The sequence below is a fragment of the Engystomops pustulosus genome, chromosome 11 (assembly GCF_040894005.1).
Source record: "Engystomops pustulosus chromosome 11, aEngPut4.maternal, whole genome shotgun sequence".
NCBI classification, from domain to species: domain Eukaryota; kingdom Metazoa; phylum Chordata; class Amphibia; order Anura; family Leptodactylidae; genus Engystomops; species Engystomops pustulosus.
In genome coordinates this window covers 62,275,474-62,285,577 of record NC_092421.1, presented here as the reverse complement: position 1 = coordinate 62,285,577, position 10,104 = coordinate 62,275,474, and positions in this window count along the sequence as shown.

Genomic DNA, 10,104 nt, shown 5'->3' with positions numbered 1-10,104 from the left:
TATCTATCTATCTATCTATCTATCTATCTATCTATCTATCTATCTATCTATCTATCTATTAATCTATACTTACTACTTATCCATAATTTATCTAATTATGTATTTATCTATAGATAATCTGACAGGGATAGCACCAACTCCAGGCAATAAACTATAAGGCTACATTCACACGAACGTATGGAGGACGTATATACGGCCAATATACGTCCCCCATACACTCCTATGGGCGCACGGCACCCTACGGGAGCGGTACGGTGCAGCACACGTGCGGCACCGTACCGTTCCGTACCCGGGAAAAAGATAGGACATGTCCTATCTTTCCCCGTAATACGGCGCCGTGCGCCATAGGTTGCTATGGAAAGGGGCGGGGGTGAGCTGCGCTCACCTCCTCCTCCTCTCCCCGTACACTGCCGTTGCCCGCTACGGTACGGTACGGGCGGGCAACGGCAGTGTGAATATAGCCTCAAAGGATTTAAACAAGTTCAAAGTAACCTATCACATCTATCATTTCTCATATATGTATGTCTATCTATCTATCTATCTATCACCACACTGTGATTTGGTGCCATAGGGGGCCATGATCAGGTCACCAGTCTTGCGGTCCATTAGGCAGGTATCTGTTACATGTGGCTTTTTTTTAAACGGGAAAGTTCTACAGTCTCCATCACTTTTCACAAGCAAAAAACACAAGCATAACCAATACTTGTCTAAACGCAACATAACAGATGACATAATACTTAGATGTCAATGGGATTTTTAATTGATGCGTTAAACCTCCTATCGTTAATTTTTTTTTTTTTAAACGGAGGAAGGTTGAGCAGTAGAATTAATTTAGCCTTTTTTTATCATTAAAGATTATAATAATAATAATTCCTTTATTTATACAGCGCACACAGATTATGCAGCGCTGCACAGAGCTTTCCAAATCAGTCCCTGTCCCCAATGGGGCTCACAACCTAATAAACCTGCCAGTATGTGGAGTGTGGGAGGAAACCAGAGGACCCGGAGGAAACCGACACAAACACGGAGAGAACATACAAACTCTTTGCAGATGTTCACCTGGGTGGGATTCAAACCCAGGACCCCAGCGCTGCAAGGCAGAAGTGCTACTCACTCAGCCACCGTGCCGCCCTCTAATCACTAATAATAAGCAATAATGATTAGTAGTAGTGTTTGATATTCAGTATGTTAATATAGATTTGTATTTTAATGCTAGTAATCATTTTAAACTATTTTATTATATGTTTTAAGAAAATAATAAAGTTCCGACAAGAGATGTGCAGTTTAGAGAGAGATTTTATTAAAAATATTTTAAAAAACATATATATAAAATATTCAAGTACAAATGACATCCACCAACTCCTATGATGGCAGCTGAGGGAGTGTGCCGCCTTGGACTGTGGCCCGTCCTGCCTATTCCTCGTCTTTGAAGCTCACTCTCCCATTACAGCTAATAACTTCTCTGTTATCTCAGGGTTCAGGGATATAAAGGAACATCTTCAAATAATAAAGGCAATTCCATGGAGACCAAAGCTTTATAGGAGGTCGTCTCAGGACATGTGATGGAGGCCTGGAGATCAGTGCACAAAAAGCTTTATAAAAAGATATAGTATATAACTATTACTGTATATACACACATAGGATATAGATGCATAACCACACGTGGAATATCATTTATAGGTCTGGCGCCACCTTGTGGGTATCCTTGAAATTGCAACCTAATTAATCCTACTCGTCACCTGATCAAATCATTGCAAAAATCAAACCTTAAAAATAGGTTTACTACCAGGATGAAGGATTGTAAACCGTGCACACTGACATACTGGTGTATGCTCGCTCTGGCAGAATCTTCTGTTCTTATAGATTCCTATGCCCTGGTTTTTTTAAAAAAAAAGCTTTTAAAATTATGCAAATGAGCCTGAGGGGCTCCAGGCTCCATAGGTATTAATAGAGCCTAAAGCTTATTTATTTATTTATTTTTTAATTATGATGGGCTTTAGGCTCCAGGAGCTCCTGAGGCTCATTTGCATTATTTTAAAAGCTTTGAAAAAAAAAAAAAAAAAAACGGGGAATAGGAAGCTAAATGAAGAGCAGATCCTGCCAGTGGGGGCACGCACCAGTACGTCTGTGTGCTTGGTTTACAATCCTTCATCCTGGTGGTAGATGTCCTTTAAGTGGATAATAGCCAGAATCCCTCATGAGTAGCCGCATATAAAGATGTAGAGCATTCAGTACTGTTATCGCTGTGACATGTATACAGTTTGCCTGCCGCATGAGAGAAAAAAAATCTACATTGATGTAGAAAAAATATATAATAATATAATATATATAGCTGCTCCACAAAATAATAACGGCAGGTCAAACACACGTCTTGCAGCTCCATTCATTGGTATTGGAGTGGAGTAAATTGCAGAGCACAGCGCCCGGGTATCTCCAGCAGTCACATACACAGCGAATGGGACCACTCCAATATTATCGGTTTAGGATTAAACTTGTCCAGTCCTAGTCCCCACGAGTTGTGGTCGCACTTAGACCCAGGAGTTTTCAGCTATCTGCATCGAAAACGCACAGTCATTATGGGGGAGATTTATCATAGGTCTCTTCGAGCAGAACTGTTCTAGTTACCTATGACAACCAATCAGAGCTCAGCTTTCATTTTCCCACAGCTGTTTATAAAATTAAAGACTTCAGTGTAAAAAAAAAAAACATGTAAAAGTCTGCTAGGACGCACCAGAGAAGCAGCACGGTCATTATTTTATTTTCCGCACTGAGAAACAATTTCTATGTGGGAAATAAATTTGTCTACATTACTTAGTGAAAATCGCAATCACTTTAACTCCTTTGCGGCGCAGCATTTTTTCGTTCTTTTCTCGCTCTCCACCTTCAAAAATCCATACGTTTTTCATTTTTCCGTGTACAGAGCTGTGTGAGGGCTTATTCTCTGCGTAACAAATTTTACATCTTAGTGACATCATTTATTATTCCATGCCGTGTACTGCCGTTTATAAAGGTTTTAATGCGTTTTAATGCGTTTTTAATTTTTTTTAAAATTAAAACAATGGGGCACATTTACTTACCCGTCTCGTTGACGCCGCCGATCCGGAATGTCCGACGAGGATTCGGACCTGCCGTGATTTACTAAGATTGTGCGTCCAATTTCCTGTATGTGCTGCTTCCCCGCTGAGGTCCACCGGAGTTCACCATCTTCTTCCCGGTGCATGTAAGTGCTGATCTTGCGACACAATTTGCTTTTTAAATTCCACGGTTTGTCCGAATCAGATGCGCCACAATCCGATCGCGTGCGCCAAAAATCCGGGGCAATTCAGGGCAAAACAGTAAAAAGTCGTGAAACCCGATGCCCCAACGTGTACGAAAATAACATTTTTAGTTTCAATATCTTCTGACACTAATAACTTTTTCATACTCTGGTGTACGGCGCTGTGTAAGACGTCATTTTTGGCGACATGAGCTGATGTTTTCATTGCTACCGTTTTGAGGACTGTGTGACCTTTTGAAAATCACTTTTTATAAAATATCGTTATGTAAATTTGGCATAAGAGTGGCGGTTTGAAAATTGGACGCTATTTTCCGTCATGGGTTTCACCGCAGGGAATTACCGGTTTTTAATATTTTGATCAGGCATTTTGAGACGCAGCAAAACCATACAGTCTTTGTAAGACCCGAGGCTGTCATGGGACCATCTACTGCTGCTTCCTTATGAACAGATGAGGACTGTTAAAGGGGTTGTCCAAGATTGGGGCGGTTGGGGGCTCCATAAAAAAATAAACTTGTACTCACCTCGTCCGACACTCTACTCTCCCGTCCCCCTGTTTGTTGAACGGGACACTGTTTGCACGGGCGGCAGCGCAGCCCCCGCCACCTGATACAGCACCATGTCAATAGTGTCAGGTGGGCGTGGCCAAATGCTATCTGAGCGGAGTACAACAAACGGTTACGGCATGGAGGGACCGTGGCTCGGAATATCAGGATGTCAGACGAGGTGAGCGCAAGTTTGCTTTTTTATGCAGCCCCCAGGCCGCCTCCATATTTTTTCCCTCCTTACCAACAACCCTCTTTAAAGGTCATGGTACAGAATTTGTGGTCCAGCAAGTTAAGCTTCTAGAGATGTCTATCAGCGACTTTCTCCCCCCTCCTGATTTGGGACACATGCATGCTCAGCCATCTATATAGCTGCGCCGGATACTGAGGACGCCGTATACCGAGCCGTATAGTGAGCTGTATACCGAGCCGTATAGTGAGCTGTATACCGAGCCGTATAGTGAGCTGTATACCGAGCCGTATAGTGAGCTGTATACCGAGCCGTATAGTGAGCTGTATACCGAGCCGTATAGTGAGCTGTATACCGAGCCGTATAGTGAGCTGTATACCGAGCCGTATAGTGAGCTGTATACCGAGCCGTATAGTGAGCTGTATACCGAGCCGTATAGTGAGCTGTATACCGAGCCGTATAGTGAGCTGTATACCGAGCCGTATAGTGAGCTGTATACCGAGCCGTATAGTGAGCTGTATACCGAGCCGTATAGTGAGCTGTATACCGAGCCGTATAGTGAGCTGTATACCGAGCCGTATAGTGAGCTGTATACCGAGCCGTATAGTGAGCTGTATACCGAGCCGTATAGTGAGCTGTGGACTGAGCTGTAATGGTTGCAGGGAATTCTGTATTTGCAGAGATTTAATAATGTGAAGACTTGTGATCCTCCACAGGGGGCTCGGCAGCTATACCCAGATGTATACATAGGGGGGGTTCGGAATTCTCCTCCGATCAATAGACAATACACATAATAGTTAACCACTTATCTGCTGTGCTCTCATTACAGACTGGTAAATGCCTGGAGCTGTATCTATATGTGATGCCGCTGCGCCTCCAGCAATCTGCTCATTTACTGACTTACTGTCCCATGAGGACCTCCACTATGAGGACCTCCCCGGGGTCAGGTCACCTGCTCAGGTGATACCAGTCCTTACAACATTAAGTGATTCCATCCTTCAGGTATCGCTATTCCATGTATCATTCAACATTCGGCACGACAAGAGTTAATTGTCCAGATATCCAAGGTGCAGGGGGTGCAGGGACCTTCCGTCATGTTATCGCCTGTCACCGAGCAGGGAGTTTAAAGGTCCGATTGTCTGCGGCGCCTGCACTACGCAGCTAGCGTGTTATTGTATTGTTCCCATTAATATGATTCATTCCTTAACCTTTGGTTATAATAGACTTTTTAACTTGAACAGCATTTGCCACCAAGGACAGAATGTTAAATAACTTCCCTCATTTCATAGCCACTACGGCCCTTAAAGGGGTTTTACTAACCATGCAAGTAATCCAGCTGGTGGGGGTCCCATTCACTAATTGGTGGTGCTGTAGGTTGAGTGTGTTGAGTGCCTAACACAGCGCTCAGGTATCTCTAGCACTCATGTGCATTGTTAATGAGAATGTATTAGATACTGAGCGCTGTGCTCAGCAATTTCCAACTCTACCATACAGTTGAACGTGACAGGCACTTGTCCTGCCACTCCACCCATTAGTGAGAACGGGATCCCTGTTCACCAGATCATTGGCGTCAGATCAGTGGGTGTCCCAGCCATCTGACCCTCCCACCGATCACCTTGTTATTCTCTATCCGGAGGATCCCCATTCAACAACCAGGTACATCTCCACGTTGAGGACCAAGCCCCATTTTTCAAATCTGACTTTAAGGGCATCTACCACCAGGATGAAAGACTGTATGCAAATGAGCCTGAGGGGCTCCAGGCTCCATTAATACCAATGGAGCCTGGGGCCCTTCAGGCTCATTTGCATACAGTCTTTCATCCTGGTGGTAGATGTTCTTTAATGTAATATTCATTTTAGAACCTTATTCTTAGAGAGTTTTTCATGGCACATTTTTGTTTATTTTCTCCCTTTTTTAGACAGATATTCTGTTACTAACTTACATATTTTTAAAAAATGTTGTCTTGTTACAACGCTACAAAGATTACATATTGAACAGCAGATTTCAAAGGGACTAAAGAAAAGGATAGGGCTGAATGGTTTTGGATGTAACTTTATTCAAATGATGTAACAATAAAAGGGATAATAAACCAAAGCTAAAATGTTGTTAAAAAATTCTAATAACATAAAGATAATAAAGAAAAGATACAATTGTAAATTACTCAAAAATCCAGTCACCCCCTTGCCCCGATATATATAAAATATTTGCTTGTAGAGATTGGACGCAAGAAAACATTTTTTATTTATTCCTGTTCTTGTTGAGAAATGTAGTTTAAGGATGAGCCTGCAATAAATATTATAGATGTTATAAATGTTGGATATAGAGCAGGATGTAGTTTGGAGGGGGACAAGGCTACAGAGAGGGGGAGGGGGTTATCGGAATCACAGGAACCATTAACACTTATACACACACGTATCCCAAACATACAAACTGCTCTCATCAGATTCCAAGGCATAAAAGTCAATGGGGCTCATTTTACTAAGGGTCCGAATCGCGTTTTTCGGCCGGATTTCCCGAATTTTTCCGTTTTGCGCAGAATTGCCCTGGATTTTGGTGCCTACGATCAGATTGTGGCGCATCGTCGCTGGCTTTCACGTGACAGAAATCGGGGGACGTGGCCGTCGGAAAACCTGACGGATTCGGAAAAAACGCGGAATTTAAAAATAAAAATTGTGTCGCAAAAATAGCACTCACATACACCGCAGCAGCGACACCTAGTGGACATCGGGCGCACGACCTTAGTGAATCCCGGCAGAACATGAATCCGCGTCGAAGAACGCACCGCTGGATCGCGACTGGACCGGGTAAGTTAATCTACCCCACTATCATCAAAAGTTGGTGGTTTTGTTTCTGTCAATTAAAATTGTGTGAAATATAATAAAATTTAGAAATAAATATTTCTGAATAACCATGAAAGCCAATAACTTGCAATCTATGAAGAGCAGGACAGCACCTTAAAGGGGGCATGTCAACCCCTCCACCAACTCCAAGTCTTGGCACTCTTTAATATGTGTCGTTCCACTGGTTCGGCAGAAATGTAAACAAGGAAGCATGTGTAATGTAGCAAAACAACACAAGGTTACTTTATTAAAGAATTGGATATAAAACAAACATCAGCAGGACAAAAAATGAATAAAACCATTTAAAAAGGGATGCACCCCAATGCACCCATCAATGCAAAATCAACTGGAGCCCGACACCTGATAATGTCAGGTTATCCAGACCTGAGCCACTCACAGACCCATCTCACAACCTAAGCTCCGAAATATATGAGTGTAGAGGTAGGGCATGTGTCTGTGGGTTATGGTGGTGAGGTCACTATCAGCAAATCCGGCCTGAGGATGTGTGGAAATGAATGCACCAATGTGCATAATCTTCCTCTGTACCGGAATGGCTGGTGTGCTATGATAGACCCGCAAAACACTAATCCAGGCTAAAGATTTTTTACCGGAGGATGTGAGGTGGAGGTGAGGGCTCAGGACAGGTCGCCCACTGGTTCCACTGGTTCTGGCACAGTTGGATTTTTTTTCTCCAGGCCCCCCCCCCCATTCCTGAGAAATTGGTCAGTATGGTGGGCAGTTTTGGATTGTAGTAGAGAGCCCAAACTTCTTTCTTGTTTGATCTTGAACAGTGAGAGCTAGAGAGAAAATTCCAACTGTGCCAAAGTCTGTGGAACAAAACCTATTAAAGGGGTATTTCCATAAATGTACTCAGGATAACAAAATAACACATTCTCTAATTCACTGTTATTTAACAAAAATACATCATTTCACAGATCCAAGTCCAAACTTACCCTATTAGTCCGGTTGCCCTGGGATCCGACCGTAAATATTCTGGTTTAGGGTTGGGAAGGGCAGGTTCTTCTTATGAAAATCTTCTCCTTTCTGCTCACTGCAGTCTGTCTGCACTCCAGCCTCTGCTGTCAGGACTTTACCCAGTGGACTCTGCTGTCCTGCAGATATTAACTGAGCTATGCAGCTCTCTGGGCAGCTCCAGTGCTGATCCTTGGGCTAGTTTTTGTTCTTCCAGTTCCCTTGGTTTTGCTCCACCCCTTCTTTGATTGAACTTCTTTTTTAAACCCGGCCTTGCTTATCCTTCCTTGCATGATTATTGTGCTCCCGGCCTGTGATGTAGCTTGTCTCTTACTCTCCTGCGATTGACTTCTACTGTGTAATTACCACCGACTTCCTCCTAACTATGATTCCCGCCTGCCTCCCCAAAACTGAAGCTGATTTTCTGTGCAACGACCACCGGCTTCCTCCTGGCTATGATTCCTGACTGCTCCTCTGTACTGCTAAGTCCCTACTGTGCCCCTACTGTGTGCTGCCTTTTGGCTTCACCGACCACAATTTCTGCCTGCAATTACCCAAGAAAGTTGCAACACTTAGAATCCAAAATCAGACCCAGATTGTTACACCTGCATTTCAGGACAAGCTCCCACACAGACACTCAGAAACTTCCTGCCGGCAACCAGCAGCATGAGGAGACAAAATCTACACACAGCATTGCTGACCGTGTATTAAATAGCTCAGAGGTAGCAGAGATAAAGTGTGTTATTGTGTGTTATATGCATCTCAGGGATCTCATCATCTCTGATCTGTCTCATTTCTATTTTGTCTGTGTCAGATACTAGTAGAATAATAAAGTAGTATATAAACCCTGTACTCTTATAATCTAAGCACATTTTAAACACACAGGGTCTCACAGCACAGAGGAATCATGAAGTGTCTGCTTAGAGAGTCCCCGCTCACACTCTGGAATGTTAAACTGACCATCACTAAGTAATAGAAGCTATAACAGCAATAAAACTGAGTAAAATTGTAAAGTCAGGGGCACAATATTTGACTAGGGGATTTAAATTTGAGATCTCTCTTTCATTGTAATTTATGGAAGTTCTATTTTTTTATCTTTATGGAAATTAGCTTTTCTTTGTCCGAGGTGGAGTTCCGGCAGATGTAGCCCCGCCTCTAGTGCTCTGAAAATAATTTACACAAACGTGAAAATGGAATTTATTTTCAAAAATTAGTTTGGTGACAGGAAAGGTTTGTCTTATACACAATGATATTTTACATGTAGGGTGATTTGAGAGTTGATCGACCCCTTTAAACACCTCTAAAAATCTATAAATCACCAGGTACGTGGCTCCTGAGACGAACTCTAGAAAAATCAGTATTCCAGGCACCAGCCTGTCCTCGGAGTTATTCCTGGAAGAGTCATTTCTCCCAGTAATTAGAACAACCTCTCTCTCTCTCATTTTCGTAAATCGAGTCTTTTACAAGTCGTCGCTGTTTTCAGTGGTGGTAATTGTTTTGGAAATGTAACTAATTACTTATCTTTGCTTGAAAGTGCAAGTTTATCTAATGTGTACTTAAAGGGATTGTGCCAGAAAATCCCATACACTAGACCCTGTGGGGACTTGACCCCCGGGATTGCCTGAACGTTTCTCTGTACATGGAGCACCGTTGTGTATATGACCGGTACTCCATGCACAGAGAGAATTTGAAGGTTCCCTACTGTTGTACACCCAGCATACTGTAGGGTAATTCTTCTCCTGTGAATGTAGCCATATATAGGGGAACTAGATGGGGTCCTGTAGAAACTCCACAATATGGTGCCTATTTGAGTCCTTACAAGATAGTTAACATTTTATTGTGTCCTGTTATCTCTGTGCTTTCAGGATCTGTACATTGAGGTGAGACTTCTCTCTAAAATTCTAAATTTAGTTCAAAATTCTAGAACGGACGATAAACGGCCATCTTGCCTACGTTTGCCTCCATCTTGGAAAACGTATTTGCATATTTCCCATAATCCTTTAGTAGATTATCAATGGCTATAAATTTTTACACGCCTGCAAGGTGGCCTTACTTGGTAAAGTCCCCATAAGGAAAACTCTTACCTCCTGGCCCTATGCAATAGCCTCTCACCAGTTCTCTGTACTGTACTGAAGAGATAGAACCATGTTGACAAAGCACTGTCTATAGTTGGGAATCTGTTTCTTCTGGAATAAATATACAGGCTTGGCTTTAATCTGCACATCATGTCATTAGGCTACTTGAAAGTCATTTTTCATGGTAAGGGAGCTGCCTTATAAGGT